Source organism: Mirounga angustirostris, unplaced genomic scaffold (genome assembly GCF_029215605.1).
Source record: "Mirounga angustirostris isolate CCGP_5_RB_7025 unplaced genomic scaffold, mMirAng1.0.hap1 SCAF_4, whole genome shotgun sequence".
Lineage (NCBI taxonomy): Eukaryota > Metazoa > Chordata > Mammalia > Carnivora > Phocidae > Mirounga > Mirounga angustirostris.
This window is the reverse complement of record NW_026991712.1, coordinates 14,315,474-14,323,418: the sequence shown is the minus strand read 5'-3', so window position 1 is coordinate 14,323,418 and position 7,945 is coordinate 14,315,474.

The following is a 7,945-nucleotide window of genomic DNA, read 5'->3' as shown; positions in this document are numbered from 1 at the left end:
AGCAGAGCCAGGTAGGGCCTAAAAGAAGCTGGCGGGGTGGGGGTGGGGTGGGGGGCAGTGTTCATGTCTCCCCTAAAGTAGGTGCTATTCAGCGTTGCCATGTTTTAAGAGGAGCCAGAAATGGGGAGAAGATGGTGAAATTTTCCCAGTATTAAATGATGACAACTAATTAACAAATATTGAAACATCTAGTAGGTAAAACACAGACAAACATACAAAAAAAACACATGTCATGGACTGCCAGTTGGAGGCCTCAGATGATGTATGTTAAAAGCTGAGACTGGCCCTGAGTAAGCTCTCATAAAGGTTAGCTATTCTTATTTGTTTCATTTGATGAGCTGCTGAGAGGTTTGTACTTTTTCTTTCTTACAGATGGGGTATCTAAGGTTCAAAGATCTGAACTGGGATGTGAAAGAACCTGACATTGGTCTTTCTGATCTCAAGCCTCAGCTACCTGAGTGGGTGGTTAGGAATGTTTATTCACAGTTTGTGCTTTTTTTTATGCTGACCTGATTGCCATGATTTTTTTAGCAAAAGATTATTCTTGTTGCTTGCACTACTCTCATATTGCATGTTTGTCTGAAATTCAAGGAATTATTAGGCAGAAGCTTCATGTGATCTAACTTTCTTTCTTTCTCTTTCTTTCTTTCATTTTTTGGAAGAGGTCTCATGCATAAAAGTCTCCATTAAAATAATAATAATAATAATAATAATAATACCCAGAGAGATATTCTGGATTCATTGCTTCTAGGCTCAATTTTTTGCATTGTGACAGCCCCAGGGTCTGAATTCATAGCTGTAATACCCCTTTCTTACCTTCAGAGAGAATGCGTCTCACAAGACCCTCTGCAGCCTCAGCCTGAGTGCTGAATTCCATAGTGCTTTGTCATTCTTAGGATAAAGAGATTTCAAACATACAAAGTCCTCTTCCGTTCTTGGTATTGCTTACAAAGTAAGAACTATGGAGGTAATCATTTATTTTCTTGCTTGTTTGTTTTCTATGTCCAAACATGTTTACATTCTAGTAAGGAGAACCAAGAAGCAAACCGAGGTCAGTTAAGAGATGTGAGCTAATGACCTAGGAAGTAGAATGTGGTCAGAAAGTGGAAAGCTGAGCTTTTGTTGCAGGAAGTAGAACTAGACCAATAAGAAAAAGGGGAACTCCTGTCCCAGGAAGTGGAAGGTGGTCAGAGGGTGCAAAGATGAATTTGTGACTGCAGAAGTAGAATACGGTAGGGAGATAAAGAGAAGTGATGTAGATAGAAAGTGGCTCTTGGCAGTTGGGGATGATGTTTTCTTTATTTTTCTGTCTTCATGCCAACCACGGGGCAGCGGCACCAGGGGTTTATCTAAAGAAGAACGGCTGACTCCTTTCAAATTAGACTCTGTAGGTTTTCTGCCTCTGTAGCTGGGAAGCTTTGGAAATTTACCTAAATTCTTTCTGCCTCAGTGTCCTCATCTGCAAAATTGAGATTGACAATACTGTCTACCTCACAGTTTGCTGGGAGAATTAAATGATATATGTAAGTGCTTATTATGGTACCAGAACTATTCAATAAATATGATACTATCATCATTCTTGTTTCAGATTATCTGCTTTTCTTCTTAATGAGCATATTTTTTTTTACCTCCTGGTGTGTCTATCACATACTGACTTGTTTACTGCACAGAAGCATCTACTAGTTATTAGTTAACAGTCAACAAGGGGGTCCTTGGTGAGACAGGCTCTCTCGCACTATTAAATGCTATCAAAATCACATCTGCTAATTCAATAGGACAGAGTCCCACAGTCCCAGGGCACTCTCTCGGAGTGAATTTATGAAAACTAAATTGATAACAAGTGAGTTGCTTATTTCCTGGTAAAAGGGTCATGGAGGAGTAAGAGACATCAGTTGTCTTCTGTAAAACAGATTTTCATGCAAAAGATAGTTTTAAATCAGAAGGTCTGAGTTTGGTACACAGAACGCCTGGGGATAAAAAGAGAAATCCCTGCTTCCTTTCCTTGGCATCACTTGTCAGTTGAGTGGAATTTCCTCTTTACTGTATGGACATTAGTATGATGGAAATCAGGTCTACCTGGCTTGAGGTTCTTATAAAGATGAGTTTGGCTAAGCATTACATAAGTATTAATAAAAAGCACACTGAATTTCTCCCATCCATCCCCATAGAGGTGTGCTTTTCTAATATCTCTTTCTGTTATTGCCTTCTTCCTTTCATTACTCATCGATGTGCATTTTATTAACACGGTGAAAAATATGTATTGCTTTTCATACGGTGTGATTATAGGCCCCTGGCAAAGAAAAAGTCCATTTCAATAGATTATATGTGTCTGGTGTTAACAGCCTGATTTCCACTGGTTTGATGGTTACTTAAGCCACTGAGCTGTTACCAAAGCAGGACCACACAGTGTATACCTAGGCCCTGCCCCAGGTTAACACATTTCCCATAAAATGGCTTGGAGAATGTCATTTCTGCAAAGTAACCACACTTCCCGCATGCTTAGTGCCCTACAATTTCAAAAGCTTTTTCCTATGCATGTTGTCATAACAAACCTGTGAGTCCAACAGGGCATCATTAGTTCTATTTTATATATAAGGAAAATAAGCCTGAAAGAATATAATCAATTCATAAGAGGACAGAGTGGGGATTTGAAACCAAGAATATATGACTCCAGGGTCCTTGCTTTATTCTTTATTCATAGGCAGAGAGAGGTGTTTTCTCAAAAACCTCCCTATTAGTTAGAGTGCCTCTTTTTCTAAAAGGATCTGTATTCCAAAAGGATGCTTAAAGGCACAATCAGAGCAATCAAATATAGTCATTTTTATCCAAGTTGCCTCTAATCCTATTGTACTTCTTCACCTCTTCAAAACCATCATGAGAAAGTCACAAAGCAATGTAGATTCCTTCTGAGTTACAGGTTCATTGGGACAAAAAAAAAAAGTCATCCACAGGCCACTGACGTCACTTGGCACTGGTGGGGTGGCATAAAGAAGTGGGGGGGGCGGTGAGACCTGCGTGTGGATCCTGGATCCACCCATTTCTAGCTGCATCACCAGGGACTGTCTTTGTGAACCTCAATTTCTTCATCTGGTAAATGGGAGCAATAATAGCATCTGCCTTTTATGGATGGCATGAAGATTGAAAAACCTATTTCCTGTAAACTACTTAGCAAAGAACTTCGTTTCATAGCCTCTCACATAAACAATAGTGACGGTCACTATTACTTAGAGTAATTTTGCTATTTGAATGCTATAGTTTAGGGAAATGGAAGTTTCTCAAGCATATTTTGCCTTAGAGGTCCTACAGGGCTTTGGTTCTTCAGACCCCAAAATGATGAGTAAAGAAAACCATGAATAATCAGAGTTCTGTGCTCATGCCCTCTATACATTCTGTATTGCAAAGACTGATCCTAACACTTACCATGTTCTTTCAAAAATTTCAATTCAGTTTAACAAGTGTTATCTGAGGGTCGAGTGTGTGTTAGGCACTGGGATGAGAGGTGGATAAGAATGATCTTCAGCTTCAACAAGCCGTTGCATGAATGGGGATGATGGAAACCCATGTTTTTTATTTATTTATTTATTTATTTATTTATTTATTTATTTATTTATTTATTTATTTATTTATTTATTTATTTATATTTGACAGAGAGACAGCTAGAGAAGGAACACAAGCAGGGGGAGTGGGAGAGGGAGAAGCAGGCTCCTGGCTGAGCAGGGAGCCCGATGCAGGGCTCGATCCCAGGACCCTGGGATCATGACCTGAGCCGAAGGCAGATGCTTAACAACTAAGCCACCCAGGCGCCCCAGAAAACCCATATTTTAAAGCCGGGCAGCAAGTGCTGTGGTGGCTTTATGTCCAAATTGGCACAAAACCCGTAACAGGGCCACTTAGCAAGCCTGTGGTTTAGGAGTCAGTCAGAGGATTCCTGGGGAGCATCTTGGAATTACTAGAGTATAAGGTTAAAATCAAGAAGAGGTGGAAGATAATGTTGATGTAGATTTCTGGAGCCAGGTCATGGGATGCTATTGACAAGGCAGTTGGCTTTATTTTATAAGTTAAAAAACAGTATTTTGTGAGTGATATACAACCCATAGAGCGCATACAGACGGCTCTCCTGGATCTTCAAAAAAATGAATTGACATTGGGGCGCCTGGGTGGCTCAGTCGGTTAAGCGTCTGCCTTCGGCTCAGGTCATGATCCCAGAGTCCTGGGATCGAGCCCCACATCGGGCTACCTGCTCAGCAGGATGCCTGCCTCTCCCTCTCCCACTCCCCCTGCTTGTGTTCCTTCTCTCACTGTCTCTCTGTCAAACAAAAATAAAAAATAAATAAAAAAGAAAGAAAGAAATGCGTTCTTCAGAAAGAAAAAAATTCTCTGTTTCGAGAAGTATTACAGAAGCCAATGCTCCCATCTACTCTCTCACCGTCTGTCAGTTTTCCTGGTGAGAATAATAGTGTCTAAAATGTAAGACACAGGGCGCCTGGGTGGCTCAGTTGGTTAAGCGACTGCCTTCGGCTCAGGTCATGATCCTGGAGTCCCTGGATCGAGTCCCGCATCGGGCTCCCTGCTCGGCAGGGAGTCTGCTTCTCCCTCTGACCCTCACCCCTCTCATGTGCTCTCTCTCTCTCTCTCATTCTCTCTGGCTCAAATAAATAAATAAAATCTTTAAAAAAAAAATGTCCAGGGGCGCTTGGGTGGCTCAGTTGGTTAAGCGACTGCCCTCGGCTCAGGTCATGATCCTGGAGTCCCGGGATCGAGTCCCACATCGGGCTCCCTGCTCGGCGGGGAGTCTGCTTCTCCCTCTGACCCTCCCCTCTCTCATTCTCTCTCTGTCTCTCAAATAAATAAATAAATAAAATCTTAAAAAAAAAAATGAATTGACATAAATGTGCAACATGACTTCATTTACAAGTCCCACCTTCTGGGGAAGTCACTCAGCCCTCATGTTGGTGTAGTATTGGTTAGCTGAAGCTGAAACAGAGCTGCCCTGCCACACTAGGCATGTGCTCTCTAATTTCCCAGGCCCTCCCCGTCCCTTTTGACTCCCCTTGGCCTACTGCTCTCATTTGCATTCTGTTGTACACCTGTCAGCATCTGAAACTGCTTTCTGCTTCTTCCATTGCCCAGACCTTAGCGAACGTATGAAACAGCTCCTATCAGAAATCTCTTTATGGCATAAATCTCTTTATTGCACTGGTACTGCCTTTCAGAGAGCCCACAAACTGGTCCACTCCCCAGACGCCAACAATCTCATCAAGTCGTCTCTAATTGAATCCATCACATTAGGGTCAGAGTGGGAAGCAGGTGGCAGCAAATGAATAGCCATACTCCTACTGGTGCTACTACTTACTTCTAACAATAACGATAGCTAACATTTATTTAATTCTAAGTGCCAGCAACTGTGCTGGGTTAAGTTCATATGCATCCTTTCAATTAATAGCCTTCCAAGAGCAATTCTGTTATTATCCCCATTTCACAAATAAGGAATATGACATTTAGAAAAGTTGCTAAAATGGTGAAGGATATAGTGCTGCGTCCTGGAGGTATGATGATCCTAAGTGGTGGTGTGAATAGAAAGGGAAAGGTAAAAATAAGGAGAACTAGCGGGAGTACATACACTGGGATTTACAACGTTTTTTACTCTGCATTTTTATGCATTCAAAGAAATGATCTTTTAGCCTAATTAAAACCTACTTAAGGAAAACCTACTAAGAACTGGCCTAAAAATTGTGCACATCAAGCTGTCATCCAGGTATATATAGGTCACAGTCTGAGACCTGACCAGACCTGCTGCTGACAGAAAGCAGAATAGTGATCTGCAAACTCTGTCCGTTAGTCTAGAAAGATCTCCTTTAAGAACAAACAAACAGAAAGAGCAATTTTAATAACTTTTGGGGGAAATTGCAGGATAAAACAAAGGAATGTTGTCCTGAGGACTCAGAAGAGTAACAGACTTGGGAAATTTTAGAGACTACTTTGGTATTTTCAGGAGAATGTAAGGAAACATTGCTTCTCTGAAACAGAAGCAGATCACCCTAATAAATGTGGGGAGATAAAAGTTATTAGGAAGAGATGAAAATACAGATGAGTGATATAAAAGATGGGAAGAAAACTAAAAAAAATGCAAGAGCACAATTCAGATATTTTCAAAAAATGGAAAAAAAAAAAAGGAAGAGTCAGAAATTCTACTTCCTGAATTATAGACTACATGGTTCAGACTAACCTCCTGCTGAGAAAACCTAGAAAAAACTGGAAAAAATATTTATGGAACTGAAAAAAGAATATACACTGATACACATGCAAGATAATATGATATAAAATCAGGAGGAACAACAAATAAGAAAAATGGATCCAGGGGTCATCCATATAATAAAGCTATAAAGCACAGATTAAAACAAACAACTGTGCTAAATATCTTCACATTAATAACAGACATGATTGATAATTTGACAGGAACTTGGAAACTATGAAAAGAATCAAATTGAAATTCTAGATATGAAACAAATATATAACTAAGAATGACAACTTAATGCATTATGTGTTAAAGAGCAGATTAGACAAAGCCAAAAGTAGAACTAGTTAACTCAAAGAAGATATTGAGAATGAAAATTATAAAGACGAATGAATGAATATACAGAAAAATGTGTAACATACCTTGGCAATCCAATAACAAAGTCTAATAGATAATTGGAGACCCAGAAGGGGAGGGGAGCAAGGGAAAAGGGTGAAAAGCAATACGAATTCCTCAAAAATGTCAGGAGAAATTAAGTCACAAATTGCAGAAGCCCTAGAAATCCCAAGCGGGATGAATATGAAAAAAGCCACACCTAGGAATATTATAACAAAACGGCTAAAACCAGAAGGAAAGATTTAAAAAACCCAACGATTAGTAACAGAGGGAAAGTGGGGAAGATTTATTAACCTCCAATGAGCAGCAATAAGATAGATAATTTATCAACAGAATCTATAGAAACCAGAAGACAAAGGAATGCTTTCTTCAAGGTGCTGAAAGAAAATGATAGACAACCTAAAATGTTATACTTAGAAAAATAAACCCCTCAAAAATTAATGTGAATTTAAGATATTTTCAAACAGAAACTAAGGGAATTCATCACCAGCAGAAATGCACTAGCAGAAACACTAGAAGGACATGTTCATTCAATGCACAAGAAATGTATGCCATATAGAAGTTGAGAAATGTAAGAATGAATAAAGAACATCAAAAAAGTAAATACCTGGGTAAATGTCATTGCAACCTATAAGCAGAATTTATAGTGAACTCTACAAAATAATGAGAAAAAGCCCAATAGGAATATGTGCACAATCCTTTAACCAGCCCCATAGGAAAGAGGACGTCTGTGACCAAAAACTATATGAAAGTGTTCATCCTCATTAGCAAGCCCGTGGTACAAATTGAAATCAAAATGTAATACCACTAAACACTCACTGGAACAAAAAGACTGACAGTAGTGAGTTCCTGGTGAGGTGGGGAACAAGGGTAACTCTCAAATGCAGATGGTGGAAGTTAAATTATTAGAGTCACTTTGGAAAAACAATATAACATCACCAAAATTGATAATTAACATGCCTATGACCCAGCAATTCCATTTCTTTTTATATACCAAATAGAAATATAAGCACTTGGGCACCAAAAGACATGCCTCAGGAAGGTTCATTGTTTGCAATAGCTCCAAGATGAAACAGTCCAAATGCCCATCAGCATTAATATGGATAAACAAATTGTGGTATAGTCACTCAGTAGGATTCTGTAGATGAGAGGGTCAGCAAATTACAGCCCATGGACCAAGTCTGGCCCATTGCCTATTTTTGCAAATGCATTTTATTAGAACACAGCCATGCTCATTCTTTTATACAATGGCAACAGCTCCTTTCATGCTATGACACAGTTGAGTTGTTGCAGTAAAGACCATCTGGTCTGCAA